Here is a 26400-nt window from a genome sequence, read left to right as displayed (position 1 = left end):
GTCGGCCTGCGGACCAATGAGTCGTGGGTTCGATTCCTGTCAAAGGCAGGCACCTCAGTTGTAGTTCGTCCCCAGCCCCTGCCCTGGTCGGGGTCCTGAGGGAGGCAACCAGTCAATGTGCCCCTCTTACATGGATGTTCCTCTCTCTCCTTCCCATTCTATCTGAAGATAAATGGAAAAATGTCCTCGGGTGAGGATTTAGAAAATAAAATAAATAAAATAAAATGTTGTTATATTTATTTATATATTGTTTATTTATAGTTTATTGTTTTATTTTATGTTTATCTATTTAAAAAAAATTTTTTTTATCCTCATCTGAGGATATTTTTACATTTACCTTCAGATAACAGCGGGAGGGAAGACAGAGAGAAACATCGATGTGATAGAGCCACATCGACTGGTTGCTACCTGCATGGCCCAAGTTGGGGCCGGGGACGAATCGCAACTGAGGTACATGCTCTTGGCCGGAATTGAACCTGGGACTCTTTGGTCCGCGGGCTGATGCTCTAACTGCTGAGCCAAACCGGCCAGGGCTATGTTTATCTATTAATAAAACTTTATTAGTTCTGGCCACTGCAGCTTGGTTGGTTGGACATCATCCCACGCACCAGAAGGTGGCTGGTTCAATTCCCAGTCAGGGCACATGTTGGGGTTGTGAGCTCGATTCTGGGTGGGGGTGTGCAGAAGGTAGCTGATCAGTGTTTCTCTTTCTCTCTAAAAAATTAATTAAAATAATTAAAAAAAAATTTATAATTTTGAAGAGAAAATATATACAATACACGTCTAGGTAATCTTTCCCTGCCTTGATCTCTGCAGAGCACAGCCCTGAATGGAAGGGCCGAGGGGCCTTGGGCCAGTGCCCGAGGCCACAGCGGTGGTTCCAGCCTTGCGCTCTTACAAACGGAGCGGCAATGACATCCATGAGCAGATGTCATTCCACAGGTGTGCCAGCGCGTCTGGGCCAAACGCCTAGAAGTGGAACTGCAGGGCAACACTCAGCACTGCCAAGCTGTCCCATGTGAGGGCCGCACAGCCCAGGGTGCTGTCAAACTCCTCGCCAATCAGAGAGGTGTCCCCTCTCAGCTGAGTTCTCATCTGCCTTTTTCCGCTTAGCAGGATGTACACCCTTTCACAGTTATAAAAGCAATGAGAATTCCTTTTCTGCTGAGAGTCTCTTCAAAGTCACTGCCTATTTTTCTGCAAGACTGGGGAGACTTCTGTAACCAAAGTCCCTCAACCTGCTGAAAGCCTACTGGAAGTGGCCCAGCTAAAGCTACCCCCTCCCCAGGCTCCCCAGGCTCCTGCCCCCTTTCGGCCTCATTTCCCCAACACTCTCCTCCCCTAGTCATCGGCTCCAGCAGCACGCTACTACCTTCTCACATTCACGGCTTCCGCCAACAGAAGCCCACAGTGTGTCTACCATGTGCTGCCCAGGCTGGGGCAGGGGTGCAGCATGGTCTTTGTCCTGTGGGCCTCAGAGTCAAGGATCATAAATGGAATGTGAATTCAGCCGAGACTCACTGGCTAGAGGGATGAGGGTGTGGCAGAGCCAGGCTATAGGCAAGCCAGGGGGCCTGTATCTGGAAGATATAACTCTGGCTGCCTTGTCTGTGGAGGACAAGGGGGCCTGAGTAGGTGTCCCCAAGTGACAAGAGCACATCACTCACTGTTCCAGGCAACTGATGAAGGTAGCCAGGACAGCTGGACATGAAGAGAGGGGGGCAGACCGGAGCTAAGTCCGCCAAGAAAAAGCAACATTTGCTGATGAGGGGGCTGAGGACGAGGCAGGTGCCAAGGGTGACTGACGCTGGGTAAACCCCAATGCTCTATCTTCCACGCAAGGGAGACCGAGAGGAGCTCCAAAACTGCCAGGCCCCAGGCCCTAGAACAGCTCAATTTTGAAAAAAAAGATTTAAGTGGGAGGACGGACTCATCAATAAAAAGCCTAATAGATAGTTACAGTAATCAGGACGGTGTGGATAAACACACAGATCAGTGACCAGAGAGAACCCAGAAACAGACCCACATACATATACCTCACATTTTAAAAACACTGATTCTGACCCTGGCCGGTTTGCTCAGTAGTTAGAGCATCAGCCTAAGGACCGAAGGGGTCACAGGTTCAATTCCCGGTCAAGGGCATGTACCTGGGTTGCAGGTTCGATCCTGAACCCTGGTTGCAGTCATGTGGGAGGCAAGCAATCAATGTGTTTTTCTCATATCAATGTTTCTCTCTCTCTCTCCCTCCCTCCCTCCCTCCCTTCCATGCTATCTAAAAATCAATGGAAGAATATCCTCAGGTGAGGATTAACAAAAAATAAACATAAAAACAATGATTTTGTCATTGTGGTAAAACATATATAATATTTGTCATTTTAGCCATTTGTAATGCGTATAATTCCATGGTATTAAATACATTCACAATGCTGTGTAACCATCACCACTATCTACACCCAAAACTTTTTCATCATCCCAACACAAATCCTGTACACATTAAACAACAGCTCCCCCTCCCTTCCTTCCCCCCAGCCCCTGACAACTTCTATTCCATTTTCTGTCTCTATGAATTGGCCTATTCTAGGCAAATGATGTAAGTGAAATCTTACAATATTTCTTCTATGTTTGGCTCATTTCACTTAGTATAATGCTTTCAAGGTCCATTTACATATGGTAGTATATATCAAAATGCCCTTCTTTTTTTATGACTGAATAATATTCTGTTGTGTGTATATACCAATTTTGTTTATCCATTTATCTGTTAATAGATACTTGAGTTGTTTCTACCTTTTAGCTACTATGAATAATGCAACTATGAACATTGGTGTACAAATGCCCAAGTTTCGCCCGGCTGGTGTGGCTCAGTGGTTGAGCGTCGACCCATGCACCAAGAGGTCACCAGTTTGATTCCTGGTCAGGGCACATGCCCAGGTGGTGGGCCCAATCCCCAGTGGGGGGCATGCAGGAGGCGGCCAGTTGATGTTCTCTCCCATTGATGTTTCTATCTCTCTCCTCCCTTCCTCTCTCTCTAAAATCAATAAAGAAAAAAAAATTAAATAAACAAATGTCCAAGTCTCTGCCTTCAGTTCTTTTGGAAATACACCTAGGAGTGGAACTGCTGGGCCATACATTAGTTCTGTATTTAACCTTTTTAGAAACTACTGAACTGTTTTCCACAGTGGCTGCACCATTTTACATTCCCACCAGCAATGCATGAGGCTTCCAATTTCCCCACATCCTCACCAATACTTGTTATTTTCCAATTTTTTTTTTTTTTTTTTTTTATCCTCACCCGAGGATATTTTTCCATTTTTTGTACAGATAGAATGGGAGGGAGAGAGAGGAAGGGAGAGAGAGTGAGAAACATCGACGTGAAGGAACACATCGAGTGGCTGCCACCCGCACAACCAACCAGGGCCGGGGACAAACTGCAACCGAAGTACGTGCCCTTAGCGGGAACCGAACCCGGGTCTCTCTGGACCGCAGGCCGACGCTCTAACTGCTGAGCCAAACTGGCCAGGGCCAATTTTTTTTTTTTTTTTATAATAGCCATCCTGGTAGGTGTGAAGTGGTGTCTTACTGTGGTAACTTATTTTTTACAAAGAAGCATAAGTAATTCAATGGAGGAAAGAGCATTTTCAACTAATGATGTTAGAACAACTGAATATCCGTATACAAAAAAAGAAAAGAAAAAAAGAAGAACCTTGATCCAAACCTCACACTTTGCAGACACTAACTCATTATGGACCACAGACCTAAATGTAAAGTGTTAAAACTATAAAACTTTTAGACAACAAACAAGCAAATCTTCAAACTCTAGAGCTAGGCAGCGTTCTTAAACATGATACCAAAAGCACGATCCGTAAAAAGAAAATTTACTAAAGTACACCTCATCAAAATGAAAAACATCTGTTCTGCAAAAGCCCATGTGAAGGAGTTAGGAAAGCTACAGACTGGGAGAAAATATTTACAAATTCCTTATGTGGTGAAGTAGTATCTAGAAAGATAATGAACTCTCAAAACTTACTCAAAGAAAAAAACCACACGATACAATTAGCAAATGGACAGAAGACACAAAGAGACATCTCACCCAAGAGGATGCACAGATGGCAGAGAAGAACCTGAAAGGATGCTCAACGTCATCCGCCATTGGAGGAGTACAAATGAAAGCCACAATGAGTTATTACGCACTTATTAGACCAGCTAACGTGAAAAATAATAACACCAACAACTGCTGGTGAGGATGAAGAGAAACTGGATCACCCTTGCACTGCTGCTGGGGACGTACGATGGTGCAGCCATTCTAGAAAACAGTGTGGCAGTTTCAGCTACCAGACTGCCCAGCAACTGCACTTCTGGGTATATGTCCCAGAGAAATGAAAATTGACATTCACACATAACCCTGTATGTGGCTGTTTATAGCAGCTTTATTTGTCATAGCCCCCAAATGGAAATGACCCAGATGTCCTTCAACGGGTGAGGGGTTAAACAAACTGTGGTATATCAATACCATGGAATACAACTCAGCCACAAAAAGGAATGAATACCAGCAAAAACCTGGCTGACTATGCTTTGTGAAGAAAAGTCAACCCCAAAAGGTTATATACAGTATGATTTCAATTACATAACATTCTCGAAATGACAAATTTATACAAATGGGGATAGATAGATGAGTGATTGTCAGGAGTTAGGGATGGGCCAGGGTGGGGGGGGGTGTGGCTATAAAAAGGCATCAGGAGGAATCCTTGTGAATCAAAATGTTCTGTATTTAGACCATATCCACGTCTATATCAAGGTTGTGGTCTTGTACTAACTACAGATTTGCAAAACGTTACCAATGGAAAAACTGGGTAAAGCGTACAAGGGCTCTCTCTGAATTACTTTTTGCAATTACATGTGAATCTATAATTATCTCAAAAATTTTAATTAAAAATAACAATTTACTAAAAATGCCAGACCCTTTCCCACCTTTTAGCCTTTGAACATGCTGTTTGCACTCCCTGAAACACCCTTCCATACACTGTCTGTTCCTCTTCCAGCCAGTAGCTCAGATGTCTCTTCCTCCAGGAAGCCTTCCCTGATTTTCTAGGCTGGAGCCAGGGCCTCCCATAGCCCTCTGGACTTCTGCCACCACAGCCAGGACACTCTGCATTGTGCTTTCCCCAAGGTGACTCTGGGCTGTCACTGCTTCAAGTTCCATGAAGATAGGACCTTGGGCTACCAGGTCACCAGTCTGTCCCAGGCATCAGCCAGGACAGGGCTGGGCTCAGAAGAGGTACACAGTGAATATCTACAAAACGAATGAGTGAATAGCAACAGTGACAATAATACTGACAGCCAGGCCTCACTGAGAGGCTTCTAGGTGCCAGCTCACTTCTGAGTGCTTCACATAGATGAAATAACCTTTATATAATCCCGTTTTATAAATGGGGAAACAGGCCGAGGAGTTGAGAGGCACGTGCCCAAGGTCACCCAGCTAGTAGGTAGCAGAGCCAGGTGGCAAACCTAGGCCTCCAGATCCAGAGCCTTTGATAATCATCTCGAACCCAGAGGGCCTCTCCACAAAAGGTTAGATGAGATCACTAAACAGGGCCCTCAGGAGAGGCCGAGGGGCACAGGGGACAGAGGACAGGGGAAGAGAAGAGACCCCCCCGCAGCCCCCAATCCATTCCCACACGAAGGGAGGGTCTTGGCTTTCTCCAGACAGACCCTAAACAATAACAGAGCCCCATTCCTACCTTACAGGTGCTCAGGGAAAGCCCCTTACATACCAAGGTCCTGCAACTGAATCCCAGTTGGTGAACTGCAAGGCCACCAGTGCACCCCCACCCTGAAAATGCCCACTGTCACTTAGAGGCAATGGCAGGCTGGGGTAGGAGAGCCCCAGAGCGCCCTCCTGAGCTCCAGCAGGGCAGGCTGCTTTCATCTGGCTGGGGTGGGGGGACTCTGACCTATGCTGGGAGTGTCCCTATTGGCACGGAAACTCATTTATCCACCCAGAGAAACCTCAAGAGCAAAATATTGAGAGCAAGCTGCAGCCAAGTGCTGGCAGCCCGGGACCATTTACACAGTTTTAAAACCTGGAGAACCATCCAGTATACTATTTAGGGAAGCCCAGGAGAGACCACAGTGAGGCTCTGGGTACCTGGGGGAGGGCACCTGGGGGGCTTTAACCAAGGCAAGACTGTTTTCTCTCTCAGCTGTGCACTGGGCCCAAGGGGGTCATCAGGTGATTCTCTATTCTCTAGGGACATCTAAAATCTTTCATAATTCACAAAAAGAGGTAATAATTAAAAGAAGAAAAGATGGTTGAATTTATTCGATAATGCTGGAAAGAGCACATGAAGGAAGGGGCTTTTAGGGCACTGGCAATGCTTGTCTTGATCTGGTTATCCATAGATGGCTGTTTGCTTTATAATTAAACTACAGCGACGTTTTATACACTTTCATGTACATGTTGTGTTTTACACTTCCACACAGGAAACACCGGTGATAGCAATTCTGACAGCCAGAAGCTTCCTTGACACATACATGTGCACGCTGGCTCTCTGTTGGTCTGTCACACACACACACACACGCGCGCGCACACACACACACACACACACACACACCCAAGGCTGTGACTGCTTTCCTAATCAGAGCAGCAGTCCTCCTTGGCCCCTTGCAGCTCTCTGCCTGCTTCCTGCAAGGGAGACAAAGGCCTGGAAGCAGCCAGCCCCAGAGCCCTCAGACCTGACCACAACGCACAGGTCTCTCCACATCCTGGCACTCTCATGTCCTCCATGAGTCACATTCCCCAGGGAGCCTTTTGGCCACAGGAACACACCTATCCATGTCCTTGGCCTGCCCTAGGGCACCACAGCTGGTCACACAGACTAGATTTGATCAAGTGTCCCATGGCAGGGACAGCCATGGCTGGCTCATCTGTGCCCTGCGCTGTAGACACAGGATAGCAATGAGGCCAGCAACAAAGCGTTACATGTGGGCAGCATGCTGGTGCAAAGCAAGGCAGCGAGCAGGGTGCTGCTAACGCACCCACGTTGCAGAGGACGAGAGTGAGGCTCAGAGAGAAGAGCGGCTCAAGGCCACATGGTGTGTATCAGACTCAGGATTCCACGACAGCTGTGACCTGTGCAAAATTCCACTCCTTCGCCCATGTTCATTCTCTCATTAGTTCACGCACTGAGCAATTCTTTATTACGTACTCAGTTGCCAGGCACTATTTGAGGCACTGAGGACACAGCAGTGAATAAGACAGCCCCCCTTTCTTGGAGCTGACATTCTAGTGGGGGAGATAAGACAATACACAAGGAAACAAAAAATGTATATAACAAGTGAGAGAGGGACCAGAGTTCAGTCAGGGAGGTGTGGGGGAGGGCATGTGAGCAAGACCAGAGGAGGTGAGGAAGCCACGTGGGGATCTAGGGAAGAGACTGCAGGTGGAGGGAATGGCCACCACACAGGCCGAGGACTGGAGCTTGTTGGCATGGCAGGGAGGGAGGGCTGGAGGGGACAGTGTACGGTCCGGGGCACACACCGTGCACCACACCCTTTTTTGCATGGTCACTGAGTCCTGACCACAGTCCTCCAAGGGAGGTCTAGTCCCCATCATGTTACGGAGGATGCAGGTGAAGAATGAGAAAGGTACCAGGGTGGCCCCACTGGCCAAGGGTAGAGCTGGGGCAAGAGTCTAGCTTTGTCCCTAAGGCTTAACCACCAGGCCAGGCTGAAGGGGCTAGGGGTCAGGGACAGTTCTCATCGGGGGCCCTACAGTCCCAGCAAAGTGAGTTCAAAGCTGTGCATTTATGGCAGCGGTTCCCAAACCTCAGTCCTTCAGGCCCCCCACCCCACTCTGCTGTATCTGGGTACCAGCCCTACTAGGAGTAACTGAAGTTTTTGGTGTATCTTTTTTCAATCTACTCACTTTTTATAAACTTAATTAAATTTATTTATTTTTTTTTTTTTTTTAAATTTTTTTTTTTTTTTTTTTTATCCTCACCCGAGGACATTTTTCCATTTTTTGCTCAGGTAGAGTGGGAGGGAGAGAGAGGAACAGAGAGAGAGAGAGAAACATCGATGTGAAAGGGACACATCGAGTGGCTGCCACCCGCACAACCGACCAGGGCCGGGGACAAACTGCAACCGAGGTACGCGCCCTTAGCGGGAACCGAACCCAGGTCTCTCAGGACCGCAGGCCGACGCTCTAACCGCTGAGCCAAACCGGCCAGGGCTAAATTTATTTTTTTTAACATTTTTTTTTTTTCTATTCTCACCCGAGGACATTTTTTCATTTTTTGTTCCGATAGAGTGGGAGGGAGGGAGGGAGAGAGAAACATCAACGTGAAAGGGACACATCGAGTGGTTGCCACCCACATGACCCAACCAGGGCCGGGGACAAACTGCAACCGAGGTACGTGCCCTTAGTGGGAACCAAACCTGGGTCTCTCTGGACCGCAGGCCGCCGCTCTAACCGCTGAGCCAAACCGGCCAGGGCAAAACTTAATTAAATTTATTTTAAAATCACCCAGGCACTACTGTTCATACATAGTACCACCTATGAAAGAAACACAGCTTGATTATAACCAAATCCCAATTCACGGGAAGCACAGAGGAACATGTTAGATGACACTACAAAGAAGCATCAGCCAGGTATAGACAAAAGACCAGGGTGTTTGATAAATGACCCAAACAGCAAGCACACACAAGAGCTGAAGGAGGGACTCTTATGGACTGCAGAAGACATAGGCCAGACAAATCCAAAAGCACAGACCTTGTCTGCACTCCAGCTCAAATGGACAAATTGAAAAAAGGGGGTGCCCTGGCCGGTTTGGCTCAGCGGTTAGAATGTCGGCCCATGGACCAGAGTCCCGGGTTCGATTCCCACTAGGAGCATGTACCTCGGTTGCAGTTTGTCCCTGGCCCCGGTTGGGGTCATGTGGGTGGCAGCCACTTGATGTGTCTCTCTCACATTGATGTTTCTCTCTCTCTCTTCCCCCCCTTTCTCCCTCCCGCTCTATCTGAAGATAAATGCAAAAATGTCTTCGGGTGAGGATAAAAAAAAAAGGGTGATAGACGATTGGGAAAGTGTGAGGATACGAAGGAATTATTTTGTTTCTTCTATTTCCTGTGGCTTTTTTTTTTTTTTTAAAGATTCCTTATCTCTTAAAGAGGAAAATCTGAGATATTTATAAAGTATATGATACTTGCGAAATAATCAGGGAGGTGGGGGGGTGCAGATGAAAAACCCTGGGCATGACGGGTAACTGCTGAAGGTAGTAATAGGATGTAGGAAAAACATCAGACCACCCTTCTGAGTATATGTGAACATTTCCATAACACAAAGATTTTAAACGTTATACAAATGTATAACAATAGCAAAGAATTATGGATCACTCACCCTGTGAATCTTAACTATTAAATCCAAACATACCTGCCTCTGGTTACTGTAACAATAATCGAGGCAACAGCAGCCATAGTGACATAATGATGGCAGCCCTCTGCTAAGTGTCACACACGCACACTGACTCACTTAATCCTCCTAGCTACCCTGGGAGACAGCAAGAATCCTTCTCCTGCTCCAGATGGAGGGACCAGCGCAGAGACATCTGGGGCTCAGGGCCTGACCCGAGGTCACAGAGGAAGCTCTCGCTGAGCCTGGAGAGGCAGGAGGGGAAGCTGGGAGCCCAGCCCTTGCCCGAGCATGGGAGCACTGGCCTCTCATTCCCCCTCATTCCCATCAAATAATAAAGGCTCTTGCAATGATCACATTTTAGCATAAACCTTTGCTGAAATTAAGCCATCAGCCACTCCACAGGAGCTTGAAATGGTAATGGTAACAGATGACCCCAGATTTGGGGCCCATGGAGGGGGAAGGGTCACAGTGTCTGTCATGGTTCACGGGCCTGGAGTCCTCCCCACAAGGCTGCACAGCCAACCCCAGTACCCCTACCTTTAGCAGTATGGGTGCCCTCCCTCCACTCCCCGGACTCCAGGAGCAGCAAGGGGGCTGGTACACAATGACATCAGCATCCTTCCCATCCTTGTCCTGAGCCTGCAGAAACCAGCTCCCTCTGTGGCTTCAGTGGGGTCCTGGCTCTAAACAGGGAAGCCCGGGAAAGCTGCTGGGTGGGGTGGGTGTGGGGTAGAAATTGAGGGTAGGAAGAAGAGAGAAAGACGGAGAGAGAAGGGGGGCTGAGACAGAGAGAAGGTGGGGGTCAAGACAGGGTGGGGGTGGGGGATGACTGGGCAGGGACAGAAGGAAGCCTTCTCTGGGCCACAGATGCCTCATCATAACATGGGAGTAAGTCCTATCTTCCTACAGTGTGGCTGGTGGGGGGTGTGGTGTGGTGTGTGTGACATGACTTAACCATGTCATGTCCGAAGCCTAGAAAAGTGTCCTGAACATCACAAAAGCGAATACATGTTTTCTGTCACGCCTGTAGGCCCAGCTCAGTGTCACAATAGGGTCATCTAGGGAGCTTTAAGAAAAAAAAAACAAAAAACCAACACAACACTCAGGCCCCATAGTCAGAGATTCAGATTCAAAGGGACTGGGCTTGGGCCCCTGTAGAGAGGCCCCACCAGGTGACTGTAGTGTGTAGTCAAGGGTGAGTATGGGATTGGCGGGTGGGCGGGAGTGGGTGTAAAGTGAGACAGACTGATGAGGCAGGCTGGGGGAGGGAAGAAGAGGGGTGAGGAGGGACAGGGTCAGTGCCCAGGAGGCCCTTCTCTGCTTGCCCACCCTCCCCCACCTTAGGCCACCAGGAGTCTGGGGCCAGCTAAGGAATGCAAGGAATGAAGCCAGGCCTGGCACGGCCATCTCTGCGTCCCCTCCCCCTTCAACAAACTCCCAGAAGCCCATCCTCAGTCCAGTCCAGTCTAGCCAGCCACCTCCCTGGAGAAGGCCTCAGCCACTGAGCAGTCCTCTAGGCCTGTTCACGCCTCCCAGGCCTCACGTGGGGGCACCAGTCCTGAACCACAGGGTCCAGCCCAGGCACCCCCTTTGCGAAGCACTGATCAGTAATGGAATGAGAAACCCTAACAGCAGGCAAGGGGAGGACAGAGCTTATCACCTGCTCTGGACCTGCTCTGGCTGGTGGGGCAGCCTGAGATGGCTTCTCAGAGGTAGTGACCTTCAGGCCAAGACCCAAAGAATAAAGGAAGTGAGAGCACGAAACAGAGGCCAGCCAGGCGTTAGTGCCACCAGCAAGCAGAAGAGGGCAGGGCCTCATGGACAGAGGAGGGACTGGGTCCTGGCTCCCCCCTGGGCAGCGGGAGCTGTGGAAGGATTCTAAGCAGGAAGGGACCTCCTCTAAGCTCAGCTGCACCTGCTGCCCTCCGCCTCCTCTCACAGGCATGGAGAAGCCCAGCTGGCCCCTGCAGGGTGCTGGGGTATACCCCGTCCTGCCAGCCACCAGGGTAGGGCTGGACCCTGGCTCCTTCTGGCCACACTGAGGAGACCCCACCGGAACTGCTTCCCGCATCCCTAAGCCTGTTCCCAGATAATTAAACCGTAAGCTGATTAGTCAAGGAAAACCTTTAATTAGCCCTTAAAAATCATTCAGGAAAATTACAACCTCCTCTGCAGGCGCCCTGCCTGCCCTCTGCCAGGGCTCAGGGTGGTGGCACGGAGCAGTGGTGGCAGGGAGGTGGGCCCTGCCACTGCTGGGAGTCTCACCCAACAAGGCCCAACCTAGGGAGCAAGGCTCCTCACGGGAGGGGTGCAGCACAGGCTCCCCCGGCACGTCACCAAGAACCTGGCAATAAATCCAACAAGAGGTGAGCAAGGACTGTGATGTTTAAACTATGACATTTTTCTGGCATCAGAGAAGACATAAGTAAATGAAGATATAGATCACAGTCATGAACTGACTCAATGCCATGTCTGTGTATGTGACACATGCTTGTGTAATTTTTCTTTTTAGAGAGAGGAAGGGAGAGAGAGATAGAAACGTCGATGTCAGAGTGAAACATCGATCCACCACCTCCTGCACACCCCCTAATGGGGATCGAGCCTGCAACCCGGGCATGTGCCCTGTCTGGAAATTGAACCAGGACCTCTCAGTCCATGGGACGACACTCAATCCACAGAGCCACACCGGCCAGGCATGCTTGTCTAATATTTAAATGAAATTACAAAAAGCCAAGAATGGCCAAGACAAGTGGGAGGGCTTGTTCTCCATGCTCTAGACTTATTATAACTATAGGAATTAGGACAGTGTGGTATTGCTGTGGGAATAGAAAAACAGAGAGAGAAAGGAAGAGAGCCCCCAGAAATAGGCCCACTTACACAAAGACATGATTTATGATCAGGACCACAGTGGAGAAGAGCCAGTCTGTTTTTAATAAATGGGGATCCAGGTGGAAAATATAAAACTGAATGCCTACCTCACACACACACACACACACACACACACACACACACACATCCCAATTCTAGAACAAACAGACTAAATGTGAAAAGCAGAACCATAAAATTATAAAGGAAATGAGTGACACATTTGACTACATTAAAATTAAGCACTTCTGTTCATCAAAAGACAATGAAAAAAAGTGCAAAGGCAAGCCGCAGACTGGGAGAAGATAGTGTAACATCTTAAAACAAAGGCTCTCCTCCAGAATCTAGGATTTAACTCAAAGAGATAAAAAATAAACACGTAGACAGCCCAAGGGAAAAACAGGCACACGATGTGAAGGGGTACTTCACAAGAGAGGCACTCCAGATGTTCGAGGAACATGTGGAGAGCAGCTCCACCTGACCGGCCTCCAGGGAAATGCAAAGTAGCACCGCGAGGGGATGCTGCCACACTGCTCAGCATGGGCTTGCAGGGCCGGCCAAGCACACACCACTGGTGTCACCCTCACCCTCCTCATCTGGGAAACAGGTCGAAGGTTGCAGCCACCTTCTGGGGTTCCAGGAAGGATTGGGCAGAAGTGCAGGAGTGCTGTGCAGGTCACTGGGCCTGGCACATGCAAACGCTCAACTAGTTTTCCCTACTCATCAATCAGCCTAAGGAATAAGGACTCCCCAGGCCCGAGATTACTTCAGGCCTTCTCCTGCCTGGAGGCAGGGGTGTCTCAGAAGGCTGAGAGTCCAAGAAACAACTCCAAAGGGGTAGCAACTGGGTCTGTTTATCCACCACTGTGTCCCTGGAGGCCCCTAAGGGCCATGCACTCCAGAGTGTTTGTGGGAAGAAAAAGAAAATAATCACACTCACATTTACCTGCCAGGCACTGTGGAAGTGTTAGGTGCAGAACTTCAGAGATGCCCCAGGACACCCAGAGTAGCCTCAGCTCTAGAGAGAAAGAAACTGAGACATGGAGAGGCCTGAGTGGCTGTCACCACTGGAATCCAGACCACCTGGAGAACTGACACTGATGCTAGTCTTCCTGCAGTTCCTCACGTGCTCTTGTACTCTCCCACCGGGGCCCCTGCACAGGCAGCTCCCCCAGCCTCGAGTGCCCAAGTACCCGTACCCTCCTCCTCTCTCAGCTAACTGCAAGTGCCTTTTCCTCCTCAGGAAGCTTGCCCTGTACCCCTCACCCAGGGCGGATCCCCGAACCTATATTCTGGCAGTGATGCTCACTGCTTATTACAGCTCTTTCATTCATTTACATTCAGTCCACCAGCGTTTACTGAGCAACTACTACATCTCATGCTCTGAGGATACAGCAAAGGGACACAGTAAGCTAAGTTATGAAACTAAGTCATGGGCAGTGGAGACAATAAACCAATAGAACCACAGGTCATAATGTCATGTTAAGTAGCAATGATGAGTGCTACAAAGAAAATCAAGCAGGAGAGGGTGGGGGGCAAGAGAGGAACGGGTCACAGAGAGAGCAGCATGAACAGACCCTGAGACAGGACCCAGCCTGGAACGTTCTAGGAATGGTACAGCAATGGTGAGCAGAAAAGCTGGGTCAGAATCTTGTGGGGCCTTAGAGGCTGTTCCTTAGAGAGATGAAGCCACAGGAGGGTCCCCAGCAAGAGAGGGGCATGATCTGGCTCAGGCTCCCTCTGGCTTCTGTGGGGACCGACTATGGAGGCAGCGGGGAAGGGAGGAGTAAGGAGACTATTGAAATGGTCCAGGCTGGAGATGAGGGTGGCTTGAATTGGGGTGACAATGAAGAGGGAAAGGCACCAGGTTCTATTCTGAAGGTAGAGCAACAGGCTCTCCTGATCTCGCGGCTGTGGAGGAAGAGGACCAAAGGAGTCAGGATGACATCAGATTCTTGGCCTAATCAAGGGGATGGATGGAGTGCCTGTTACCCAGACAGGGTCCCTGAAGGACGATGGGGGCTTTTTCACCTGTCTCTGTGTCACTCTTTGGTCAAGGTCTGTGTGCCCTACCAGGGCTAAGCTCAGTGAGAGAGCCTGTTGTGTTCAACTCTGGGTCCCGTGGTCCCAGCCCAGGGCTTCCCCAGGAACAAGCACTTGACTCCTGTTGGTAGGACGGGTAAGAGCCAGCATGAACTGGAACATGGGGATTAGAAAACCACACAAGGAACTCATCTCAATGATAACAAGTATATGTTACTTTTGCAGAAGAGCAGAACATAAAACGTTTCAAGGTCAGTGAGAAAGTCTGACAAACCCAGTGCTGGTGAGGATGTGGAGCAGCTGTTGGGCACATACACAGGTACTGTACTCTGCAAAGCTGTGTGGCGGTGTCCACCGAAGGCGACGATACCCTACCCTCTGAGCTGAGCGACCCACCCTGCATCTATCTATTCCCTAGAGAAATGCGTGCACACGAGCACCAGTGGGCATGTTCAAAGAGGACATTCACACTGCACAGCAGGAGACAGAGAACTAAGTCATGGTTCGTTCACACCATAGAATACTCCACAGCAAAGAGGGTGAACAAACTGCCAACACACGGGGCCATGTGGACAGAGGGTGAAGGAAGGCAGAAACAAACAAGGGCATACCAGGATCCCATTTCTGTGAGGTTCGAAAGCAAGCAAAGTGGCACTCTAGAATTCAGAGGTGCATACCTGGTAAAAGCTACCCAGAAAAGCAGGGACATGGTGACCCCCAAGATCAGGGGAGTGATCACCACTGGAGTTGTGATCCAGAGGGTAATGGGGGCTTCCAGGATGCTGAACTCTGTCTTCACCTTGGCCTGCTGGGTGAAGCGTTTGTTCACCGTATCATTATCTATCAAACTGACTGTGCACTCAGGCACTTTTCTGTAGGTGTATATATCCGGCATTTCAGAGCCAAATCACCTGGGACAGGGTGCTGAGGAAGTGTGGGGGAAGGCTGTGGAGGCCCCTGCAGGCAGCGGGGCAGGAGGGACCCTAGGGAGACAAGGAGCAGAACTCCCTGGGGGCTGATATACAGAAGAGCTCTGCCCTCCTGCAATGTCCTACTTTCTCCCCATTCCCAGCACAGACCGATGAGGGAAGGGCAGAGGGAGAGGAGAAGGGAGAGGAGGCCCAGGACAGCAGGCCACTTCCCTGGTGTAGGAGTGGCTGAAACCAGACTGGGGAAGTCAGCCGAAACTGTAGCACAATGCCCCTTTATCAGGAGTTTCCAGGCTGGGCACCTGGGAAGGAAGCAGGGAGGGCCCTAGAGGGAGGTCCTATGTGGGGACCCCGCCTGGTGACCCCACCTGTCCAGGTGTACCCCTTCAAAGCTCTGCTGCAGCCTGCCTGGACTGAGGACACAATAGAGGGGGCGGGGAGGGAGGCTTAGTTAAGGGGGTGGCACAGGTGGTGTGCCATAGTGGTTGGAACCAGACTGGGCAGCCAGCAGCCTGGGGCTAAATTCCAGCCCTGCTGGCTCTCTGACCCCAGGCAAGTCTCCCAGGTTCTCCATTTCCTCCCCTGTGAAAGGGGAATAGTAACACCTACAACTTGGGGGTACTAGGAAGATCCAACAAGTTAGTTCACAGAAAGCACTCAGAACAGTACTTTCTGAAAATGCTAACAATATAGACTAATACTGGACCTAGCAGCTAAGAGTCTTTGAGCACTTGCTATGCATTCTGCCTGATGATTGTGCATTTATAACCTCGAGACAACCTTATGAAGAGGTACCATTAACATCCCATTTACAGACGAGGACAGAGCACAGAGGAGAAGTGACTTGTCTGGGGTTACTCAGCCAGTCGTAGCAAAGCTGGCTCCAGAGTCCATGCCCTCCACTGTGGCAGACAGGTTAAGAGCTCCACCCTGGAGCCATGTAAGCCTGGGTATGAGTCTCGGATCTCCCACTTACTTGCTGTGGGGTTTCCAGTCTGTGCCTCAGTTTCCACTTCTCAGGGAAAGTAAAAATATCATGAAAGTCCCAGAAAAGGAAGCCCAGATGGCTTTCAACAAACAGGAAGACACTGTACTTTACTCATATTAAAATCAGAGCCACCATGAAGGCCACTTGGTACCTATCTGACACGCAAAGTTTGAAGCATCAGATAACAGCCTGTCCGCAGGGCCAGCACGTGAGGAAACCATGGTGCCATCAGCCACCAGAGCGCGGCGTAACCAGGCACAGGCTCCGGGGAGGCCGGAACAGCACCGGCAAGCTCCTGGAGCACGATCTCAGGCCCCCAGCCTGGCTCCAGCGGTGAATCCACAGCTGTGCTCACAGGCACGGGCAGCCTTGTTCGGAGGAGGAAAAGCCGGAAGGGCCTGAATGGCCATCCGCGGGGACATGCATGCCACGGAACATGGCACAGCCAAAGTGAGCACGAGGAAGAACCATGTCCTGACACAGCCGAGGAGTGAAACACGCAAGGAGGCAGGCCAGAACACAAACGTGGGAAGCCGGCGCCACTGGAGGGAAAACAAAGGGGCAGAACATGTGCAGGAACAAACATCACAAGAAAGAGAAGAAACTGGGAACAATGGCTGCCTCTGGGAAGGGGACCGCCAGCCGCAGTGGGAAAGAGATGTCCTTGTCACTGTATACCGTTCTGTGCTGTGTCAGTGTTTCGGTGATTATTTAGGAAAATAGGTAATACATGCACATGGAGCAAAAATGTGCCTTCTTAAAATTAAAAGACAGGAAAAGAGAAATGAGGTTAATAACACCTCCTCCTCAGGGTCTGCAGGTGGTGCCACCGCGATGATGGCCACAGAACACACAGCCAGCGCCTGGGAAGCAGGGAGCTGGCGTCAGTGCAGTGTCACCAGAGGCTGGGAGCAGATGAGGAGAAGGCTGCAGCCCAGAGGACACTTACCACCAGCTTACTGTGCGCCAGGCAATGTGCTACGCACTTTATAGCCTGATCTCCTTCAATCCTCCCAACAGGTTATGAACATCTTTTCCTCAGGGGCCCCCAGCTGGGGAAAGCGGGGTCAGGCTGAAGGATGCGTGTGGCCTGTGTGGCCCTGGCAGGGAAGTTGCCATTGCCCCTGAGGGCAGCAGCAGATCACCTTGCACTCTGGAGAAGGTCTGGACAGAACCAGAGGGCCCCATGAAACAAGCCACAGGGAGTAGTGGCTTCTGTCGCATCTGACACGGCTGGCTCCCCTGGGACTTAGGAAAGCTCCCTTTCTGACCCTCCATGTCCCCCCACCCCACCCTTCCTGTGGGCCAAGGCAGCTGGCAGACAATAAACCCCAGCCCCGGATGGGTGGCTGGCGCAAGAAGGGTCCCATTTCCCTAACTGTGCCTTGGAAGGAGAATGCTTCCTGCTGGCCACTCGGCTCGGCTGATGGGAGAAACAGCTGCTGGGGACACCCCGAGCGGCGTCTGGCCAGGAAGTCTGGCTCACTGTGAGCCAGCAGGACAAGGAGGGGTGAGGCAATAGATGGGAGTCGTGGGGGCCCCTGAGGGAGGTAGGGACCCAGTGTCCAGAAACTACGCAGGTTGAACGGGCCCCTAAGGAGATTTCATCTAAAGAGCAGCCTGGGCCCTGGCCAGTTTGGCTCAGCGGTTAGAGTGTCGGCCTACGGTCCTGAGAGACCCGGGTTCGGTTCCCGCTAAGGGCGCGTACCTCGGTTGCAGTTTGTCCCCGGCCCTGGTCGGTTGTGTGGGTGGCAGCCACTCGATATGTCCCTTTCACATCGATGTTTCTCTCCCTCTCTCTGTTCCTCTCTCTCTCCCTCCCACTCTACCTGAACAAAAAATGGAAAAATGTCCTCGGGTGAGGATAAAAATAAATAAATAAATAAAGAGCAGCCTGGGTAAGAACCAACTGGACAGGAAGTGGCCTTGTCTTATGAAAACCACTTCCAAATCACTGGCGGTAACTGCAACAAGCAGTGACTCTGGAGACTGAAGGTGTGGAGTTCAAGTTCTGCCTCTGCCACTTGCCTGCTGTGTGACCTTAGACAAGTCATGTACCTCTCCAGGTCTCAGTTTCCTCATCTCTAAAATGGGGATGATAACAGTACCTACCTTATAGGTTGTTGTGAAGATCACATGAGTTAATGTGGGTAAAGTACTCATGATCTTGGCCAGCACACAGGCCCCTCCCCGACCACTGCCATCCTCGTCCCGTCCACCTTCTTCTGTTGGACGATCACAGCAGCCTCCCCTCGGGTCTCCCTGCCGCTGCCCTCTGTGATCTGTTCCCCACATGGCAGCCTGAGCAATCTTTATACAAGGAAACCAAACATTGCTTAAAACCTTCCGATGGCTCCCAGTGACACACAGAGTGAAATCCATCCTCCCCTCAGCCTGAAATCCCCTGCTCTACCCGCCACCCCCCAACTTTACTGCCTGCTCTGCCACACTGGCCGCCTTGCTGGTACCTGACCATCCCAAACTAATTTGGACCTCAGGGTCCTTGCACTTTCACTACTCACTGCCTTTCCTATTCTTTGCACCTTCTTTCTAGGCCTGACTCACCCTCATCGATCAGATGTTTCTTCCAGAAAGTCCATGACTCCCCAGGCTGGGCCAGGCACCTCCTCTGGATTCCTCCATCTTTGTGCCTCCCTACCCCAGCCCTGAGCACTCTGGGCTGTCAGTGCCTAAGGACAAGTCGGTCTCCCTCCCTGTACTGTAATGCAATAGGCCAGGGAAAGAGGGATGGGGCCAGTGGCTGTGCTGGTCAGCCCTGCGGCCAGTGGTCAGACACACGAGCGTAGCAAGGCTGCCCTTCCCTTTCTAAGCTTCTCCTCATTCCTCCTGCCTCCTTTCTGAGGAGGTTCAAGTCAATATAGTTTCCTTCCCCAACTGTCAGCCCTGGGAGAAGCCCCCAAGCAGAGTTAGGTTAAAGTTGCAGTCACTGTCCTGGAGGCCCTAGAAGGCTCAGTGGTGCGCCAGGCCCCACCGAAGCCTGTCCCGGGAACCATCTCTCCAGCTGTTCCCCACCAGTCTGGGAGGCCATAAAACCTACCATCTCCTGGCTAAGTCATTTCGGCAAAGGCCACAAACCTGCCCGAAGCAGGATGTGGAACGAAGGGAACCCTCGAGCCCTGTTCGGAGGAACAGTGGTACAAGCACTGAGGAAAGCAATTAGGAAAGCCAGCAAGACATCTGCCCGAGAGAGACTCTGGCCTGCATAGCATACAAGGACACACCTGCTAGAAGGTTCACTGCAGTGCCGTTTGTTACAGTCCCGATGGGAAACCACTTAAATGGCCACTGAAAGGTGAATGGATAACTCCTGTGTGGTAAAAATCACAAAAAGAAACACTCGACAGCAAGGAAAACGAATGACAGCCCCAGACCTACACACATCCAGACAGAGAAATAGCCAAATGTTTCTTAATGTTCAGCAGAAGAAGCAAATTGCTTATCGTGATCCCATTTACATGACTTGGAAAATGGTGGTGGCCAACCCTGGCAGGCCGAGAACCTCGTACTGCCACTGGCCCCACCCCAGGCCAAGGAGCCAGGCCAGAATCTCTGCGGAAGGCCTGGGCAACAACGTTCTAGAAAGCTTTCTAGGTGACTGCAATACGTAACAATGTGCAGCCAGGATTGAGAGCTACTGCTCCAGCATTGGTGAATACAGCCAAGGACAGTAAAAGTATGACAGGCTGCAGAGCAACGCTATGCACCCAATTCCAGTACAGAAGCTGCCCCGGCAGGTAGGGTGGGCATGGGTGGGCAGGGAAGCGGAGCCTTTAACTGCATCCACTACGTGTTCTGTCCCAAGCCAGATGCTGGAGATGTAGGTGGTTTAGTATATTGAAAACTCTACTTGTTTTGATAGTCTAAAATGTATCATAAGAAATAAGACTGGCTACTTTTTTTTGATAGTCTAAACAGTATCATAAGGAACAAAACTGGCATGTAAAATCTTTTGCCCAAGGTCCACGGCTGGTAAGTGGCAGGGCAGGGATCAGAATGTGTGCCTTCGGGGCCAAGCCCACCACTCCTTCCCTGTGCTGAGCCCTGAGATGCTGAGTGAGCTTGCACTCAGGACCTGAGGCTGGGCTGGCCTCACAAGGCTGCCTGGAGAGTCTGTCCACTTAGTGACCCTGCCAGAGCCAGGAGTGGGGTGGCTGCCAGAGAAAGCCAGGAGGCAGGTGGAGAGAGGCACCTCCACCACCTCTGAGGCGGCAGCATCAAGATTAGCGCATACGTAGCATCTACTGTGTGCCAGGCCTTGGGCACACTGTACACTGTGCATCCTCACAGCAATTCTGTGAGGCAGCCACTATCATTAGCTCATTTTGCAGAAGAGGAAATTGAGGCCCAGAAAAATTAGGCAACCTGCCCATGGTCACACAGCCTGTGAGTGATGGAGCAGGGTATGAACCCCGCATCCTTGGTCCAGTGTCTGCTCTCAGAACTACCTCACAGTTCCACAGACACACCTCCCAGAATAGGCACCCCAGTGGTCCTCACACAGGCTACGTGTGACCTACAAGCCCCCATCTCTGTACCGGTCCCCTGACCTCCACTCAGAAACAGGACTTCTCCTTCTGCCTGCTTTGCCATTTCCCATCCCTCCTACTCATCCTTCAGATCTTACCCAGGGGATGTGCCCAGGGATAGTCCCCAGTCCAGGTTGGGGCCCAGGGCCTGTGCACTCCCCTGGCTCCCTGAACACATCCTTCTCAGATTATGTCACAGTTGGCAGAGATGTAACCATATATCACCAGCAGGGGTATAGGTCCAGTCGGCTCCCACCAAGGGACAATGAGAGGCCTCGGAGGGCCAGAGGCTCCATGTGTCTTGTCCACTGCTGCAGTCCCAGAACCCAGCACAGTATCCAACATTCAACCCCCACCAACTGAGCATCTTCTGCAAGCCAGGCAGTGCTTCAGGTGGGGATTCAGCGAAGGAGCAACATGAAGCAATTCCTGCCCAATGAGGGGCTCACACTAGTGGGAGAGGCTGACAACCAACAAGGTAAGGACAGAGTAAGAGCTGGGGAGAAAACAACTGTGAAAGAAAGAGTGCCTCAGGGCAAGGAGAGCTGGGTGGTCCTGGGAGGGCTGTGAGGGAGTGACAAATGAGTGAGAGGGGGCAGGGTGGGGAAAGGATTCCAGGCACAGAGAACAGGAAGGTCAAAGACCCGGAGGGAGGCGTAAGCCTACAGAGTTGAAGGACAGCAAAAAGGCCAAAGTGGTTGGATTGAGGTGAGGGATCCAGAAAGCAGCAGGAAATGAGGTGGGAGCAATTGAGGACCATGATGAGAATTTGGGGTTTTAAGTGCAGAGGACACACAACTTTGTACAGGGTACCACCCAAGGACACCCTCCCAGCCAGAAGCTCATTAGACACCCTTGGACTCTGGGCCACCCACAAACACCCCATCCCAATAGACCCAGGGGAACCTCTCCTCCCAGATCACACCCTTCCACAGAGGCCAAAAAGACAATCCTTTCCTGCTCAGGGAGTGGCCCAGCCTTGCCCAGCCCCTCTGCTTGCAGAAACAGAGCTTCAGCAATCTACAATGCAGTGACCAGGGGTAGGAGCGCTGGGATTCAGATCCAGCTTGGAATCTGCCTCTGTCACTTAGCAGAGGCTCTCTGAACCTCACTTTTTCTCTCTGTAAAGTGGGTCTATTTAGCACCCACTTCACAAGATTGTGGTATAATAAGACCAGGCACACAAGGCACGGAGTACGGCGTTAAGCCTCATTAAACATTAAGCAAGGCTGTGATTATTTAAGAGGCCACAGAGCACAGAACTCCAGAGTTGGAATCCCAGCGGCACAACTTCCTCATCAGGTGACCCTGGCGCTCTCTTGGCCTCTCAGTAATGGCACCAACCCCATGAGGTTGTAGTCAACAGCGCCTGACACATAGCACTTGATGAGTGTTCCCTATTATTTTCATTATTTGTGGAAAGGGGCTCCCCTCTCCCACACCAGGAATCATCTTTGACCTCTCTCTCGGATGTCCTGTCCCTCCTCCCCCGCAATGTCCCACTTGGGTTTTAACTTTTGACCCTTGGGAGCACGATCTGTCCGGCCATCTGATTCTGATCTCCCTCCCTTTTGGCCACGCCCCACCTTTGATCCCAGAAAAGATGCCCCCTAATCTCAATCTCATTCATCTGCTCCGCCGGCTGCTCCTTACCTTCCCAGCCGCCATCCCCAAGGCTGACCTCTGACCACCGGAAGCGCACCCTCTCCTCAAATTATTAATTGTGATCTCCCTTTTTTGACACTCGTCCCAATCCCCTCTAACACGCCCCCACTTCAAATTTCGAACTTTGCGCTCCCCTTGGCCACACCCCCTTCGTTAGTTTGACTTCTGACCTCCTTTACACCATCTTCGCCCCCCTCAACTTTGACCCTCGACCCCCCCGACGTGACCCTACCCTCCACGAGTGAACTTTGACCCCAGCGGACCCGCCCCCTACTTGCTTTAGCCTTCTCCGCCCGCCACCGCCCAGACCACCCCATTCCCTTGACCAGACCACTTATCCTACCGGCTCGGCGAAGCAGTTGCTCGCGGCCTAGCTACTCGGCCCGGAACTCCGCGCCCTCGCGTCGCCCTCAGCTCTCTTGCGCCGCCGCCACCGCGGCCACTGCCGCCGCCATGTTGAATCCCCAACGAACATCCGGGGCTTTCCCCCTTCGCCGCCCACCAGTCCCCATAGCAACGGGGCTGACCGGGCAGGGGGCAGGGCCCGCTCAGGGGCGGAGCTGGGCATCTGGCAGCGCCCGTCCAAGCCTCTGATTGGTGCAGGTTGCCCAATCGGAGACCTTCGGGCGGAAAATGCCAAGTGGGGATTGGGAAATTTGGAAAGGGTGCGGGAAGGCTGGCTTCCAGCTCACTTGAGTTCTTAAAGGGGAAATGACTGTTGTCCTGTAACAGTCATTCCCACCTGCCCCGGAAAGCAGTTAGGGGGTGGAAGGCAGTTATAAAGAGTAATGACCAGAGCAGTTGTTAAGCACTTGCTCTCTTCCAGACACCCAGCCAAGGACTTTATTTTCATTGCCTTGCTGAATAGTCACTACAACCCGACTGTATTACTGATAACCGTTTTACAGGTAAAGAAACTGAGGCTCGGAGGGGCGGAACTAGCTGCTTTGGGATTACAGACAGTAAATAATGAGTTTTGGACAGTCTGTCGGTGTGAGTCATAGAACTTTACGTACCTGGAACCAAGACACTATTTGACCTTAATCTTTTAAAGAAGTTTTTAAAAGTAATTTATATATATATATACACACATACACACAAAAACAAAAACAAGAGCAAAAACCCACACCAGAAATCATAAACTAAACTCGGACAACGTCTTCTGTGATTTCACCCACTGGGCTAAAGGACTTTGCTCTTCCAGAAAAATATCAGGTGCTCTCCCACTTCAAGGTCTTTGCATTGGCTGGTCCCTCTATCTGGACCCCAGGTAACCCCCAGGTAACTCCTCCCCTCCCCTCCTTCAGGGTTTTATTCAAATGTCATCTTATCAGTGGAATTGTTCCTCCCCAACGTAGATACAGCAGCAAACATCCCCCTCACATGTTAGTGAATCTCTTGCCTTGTCAGTTTTTTATTCTTTTCTGTTACTCAAATCACCTTTTAACATACTGGATAATTAGCTATGTGTAGTGATTGTTTTCTGGTTGTCTCCCCTGCTGGAATGTCAGCTCCATGAGAGCATAGATTTTTGTGTTTTGTTCACTGTACATGCCCAGCACCCTGGCATTATTGGCATGTAGATGCTCAATAAACATTTGTTGACTGGATGGTTGGATAAACTGCAATTCCATCTCCTTAGAGAAACTCTTAAATGTTTAGTGCATCTCCCCTGCCCCAGCGTAGTGTCTAGCACGTGATAGGCATTTAATTAATATCTGCAAAAGCAATGAGTGAATGATTGCATAATGAATCATTTTTTTTCTGTATTTTAACTGCATTGTATATATATAGATGTTTTTTAATGTTTTCTTTATTGAGTTTTAGAGAGAAAAGGGAGATGGAGAGAGAGATAGAAATATCGATTGGCCGCCTCTTGCATGACCCCCACTGGGGATCGGGCCCACAACCTGGAATGTGCCCTGACCTGGAATCGAAACCGGCGACCTCTTGGTGCATGGGTCGATGTTCAACCAGTGAGCCACACCAGTCGGACTTAACTGCATTTTAAAGCAGATTCAGAAACACATATTTATAGAGTTTTGTATCTTTTTACAGAGAACAAATGGATGGTTGCCAGATGGGAGTGGGGTTGGGGGACTGGGTGGAAAAGGTGGCAAGATTAAGAAGCACATGTTGGTAGTTAGGAAATAGACATGAGAATGTAAAGTACAGCATGAGGAATATAGTCAATAATATCGTAATAATTATTATTACAACAGACTTGCTCTATGTATGGAAGGGCTCGCTTGGTGAGTTATATAAATGTCTAACCATTATGCTGTACACCTGAAACTAATATAATAATGGATGTCAACTATAATTGAAAATTTTTAAATATATTTTAAAAAGTAAAGAATTTTGTATCTTTTTTTTTTGGTACGTGCCCCAGTGGGAACCAAACCCAGGACTCTCTGGTCCGCAGGCCAACACTCCAATCACTGAGCCAAACCAGAATTTTTTATCTTTTTAAAACAAGATTATAAATATCACCACTATTGCCCTGGCCAGTTTGGCTCAGCAGTTGAGCATCGGCCTGAGGACCAGAGAGTCCTGGGTTCGGTCCCTGCTAGGGGCATGTACCATAAATAGATAGATAGATAGATAGATAGATAGATAGATAGATAGATAGATAGATAGATAGATCATTTTAGTCCCTTTTTTTGTTTGTTTGTTTTTTTTTAGTCCTCACCTGAGGATATGCCTTCATTGACCTTTAGAGAGAGAGACAGAAACAGAAACAGAGAAAGACATCGATGTGAGATGTTCAAAACATATATGGGCTGCCTCTTGAACTCGTGCCCCGACCAGGATTGAACCACAACCTAGGTGTGTGCCCTCACCAACCTTTCGGTGCCTGGGACAAAGCTCCAACCAACTGAACCACCAGCCAGGGCAACCATTAGTTTTTTGTTTGTTTGTTTTTTAATCCTCACCTGAGGATATTTTCCCACTTGTTTTCAAAGAGAGAAGGAGGGAGGGGGAGAGAGAGAGAGAGAGAGAGAAACATCGATGCACAAGAGACACATCAACTGGTTGCCTCCCATACCACCCTGACCAGGGCCAGGGGACCGAACCACGTGCCCTTGACCGGAATTGAACCCACAACTCTTTGGTCCACAGGCCAGTGCTCTAACCAGTGAGCCATGCCAGCCAGGGCACAACCATTAGTTTTAATGGCTGCGTACGATGCCATTCTATCAACGAACTCTAATTTATTTAACTTCTTTTTCTTGTTGACCTTCTAAGCTGTGATAAATATTTTTTTATTATAAATGATCCCCCCCCATAAATAAATCCAAGTAGTCAAACATTTGTGCACATCTATAGTGATTTCCTTTGAATAGATTACCACAAATGGAACTGCAGGGTTAAAAGAAATGTACGTCTTTAAGATTTAATAATAGTAACAGTTTCCATGTTTCCAGCATTTCTATGCATGGTACTAAGCCCTGTAATTTTAACAAGAGCTATGACTTACCCCTGTTTCACAGAGGAGGAAACTGAGTTTTAGGAAGTAATTTGATTTGCTCAAAGTGGCACAAGCTAATGGGGAAGGGCCAGGGCACAGCTCCAGCTTTGACTCCAGACACTCGCTAACTGCCCTCTGCTGCCTCCCCATGGCCTGGGACACATATTGGCAAATGGTGTCACAGATCCAGTTCGTGCTCCCACCAGCATTCAGAGGGAGTATGCCCTTTAAAGTATCCTTGCCAGCATTAAACATTCTTGGTTTTGCACACTTTTGAAATCTTTACCCTTACAGAGTTTCTATTTTTATAAAAAAGCTAATAACTGAGATGATGGCACTTTATTTGGGTCACAGTGATGGGAGGAGGGCCAGGTGCAGCCTTTTCCTCTTCAATGCCCTGCACAGATTGCAAGGTATTAGGCTCTAGAACCCATTTTTAAGGAAGCAACCTTGTAACTAACTTAGTTGGAGATCTCAGTTAG

General features: G+C 50.0%; 1 protein-coding gene across 2 annotated transcripts in view; it reads right to left on the bottom strand.

Annotated features, from left to right (window-relative positions):
* The window catches only part of PAK4 (p21 (RAC1) activated kinase 4), a 46715-nt gene extending 23826 nt beyond the window's left edge, over positions 1–22889 (bottom strand). For both annotated transcript variants that reach the window (XM_036274569.1, XM_036274571.1), the window contains exon 1: positions 22790–22889. The gene's annotated coding sequence lies outside the window, so the exon portion shown is untranslated. The remainder of the gene's footprint in view (positions 1–22789) is intronic.
* Positions 22890–26400: the final 3511 nt, after the last annotated feature.

Source organism: Molossus molossus, unplaced genomic scaffold (genome assembly GCF_014108415.1).
Source record: "Molossus molossus isolate mMolMol1 unplaced genomic scaffold, mMolMol1.p scaffold_m16_p_21, whole genome shotgun sequence".
Classification (NCBI taxonomy): Eukaryota; Metazoa; Chordata; class Mammalia; order Chiroptera; family Molossidae; genus Molossus; species Molossus molossus.
The sequence above is the reverse complement of the archived record's forward strand: the minus strand, read 5'-3'. Positions and strand labels throughout refer to the sequence as shown.